The sequence below is a fragment of the Ambystoma mexicanum genome, chromosome 1p (genome assembly GCF_040938575.1).
Source record: "Ambystoma mexicanum isolate Mex_15411 chromosome 1p, UKY_AmexF1_1, whole genome shotgun sequence".
Taxonomy (NCBI): domain Eukaryota; kingdom Metazoa; phylum Chordata; class Amphibia; order Caudata; family Ambystomatidae; genus Ambystoma; species Ambystoma mexicanum.
This window is the reverse complement of record NC_090921.1, coordinates 1,028,125,809-1,028,126,559: the sequence shown is the minus strand read 5'-3', so window position 1 is coordinate 1,028,126,559 and position 751 is coordinate 1,028,125,809. Positions and strand designations below refer to the sequence as shown.

The following is a 751-nucleotide window of genomic DNA, read 5'->3' as shown; positions in this document are numbered from 1 at the left end:
AGATGGCCTGCGAGGCGCCGCCTTTCAACTTTTCCTCCTTAGTATGGTGGTCAGTAACATGCGGGAGACTGCGGAGGGGGTCATTTTTTTAATTGTGAACTGATGTGCTTTTACTCAATTCGGGAACCTCACAAGCCAAATTTGTAGTATTTTGCAAGAATTGCAAGAGATGTTTGAATGTCGACGGTTGAAGTGGAAGCTCGTATTGAGTTTGCTAGAGTTGATTTGCCAAGCCTTCGATAGCTCAGTTGGTAGAGCGGAGGACTGTAGTGGTAAAACAGGCATCCTTAGGTCGCTGGTTCAAATCCGGCTCGAAGGAATTTTTGCCAAATGCACATTTTATTGAATACTTGGAAAGTAAAATACTTGGAAAGTAAAATAACAGACAATTTATAATTATATTATATTTCATCACTGAAAATAGATGCCTTTTGCTTTGAGGCTGTGGCCACGTTATTTTTCTGTCCAACACGAATCTTCATTGGTTTCCTGTGAGGTGTTTTGGATCCCCATCTCTTGCTATGAACTGGCAAAACAGCAGAATCCCCTTGACAATCTTGATTTCTCAAGGGAAATGAGAGAACACTATACACCATCCAAGATATTAAAATATTGTCAAGGCCCAACACGGCTGAATACTCTGAGGAGATGGCCTGTGAGGTGTCGCCTTTCAACTTTTCCCCCTTAGTATGGTGGTCAGTAACATGCGGGAGACTGCGGAGGGGGTCATTTTTTTAATTGGGAACTGATG

At 42.5% G+C, this 751-nt stretch overlaps 1 non-coding gene across 1 annotated transcript; it reads left to right on the top strand.

The window, feature by feature from the left end:
- Window positions 1-233: 233 nt before the first annotated feature.
- On the top strand, window positions 234-319 carry TRNAY-GUA (transfer RNA tyrosine (anticodon GUA)). The gene is given in 2 exon segments: window positions 234-270; window positions 284-319. It is a non-coding gene; the product is annotated as a tRNA-Tyr (tRNA).
- The last annotated feature ends 432 nt before the right edge of the window (window positions 320-751 follow it).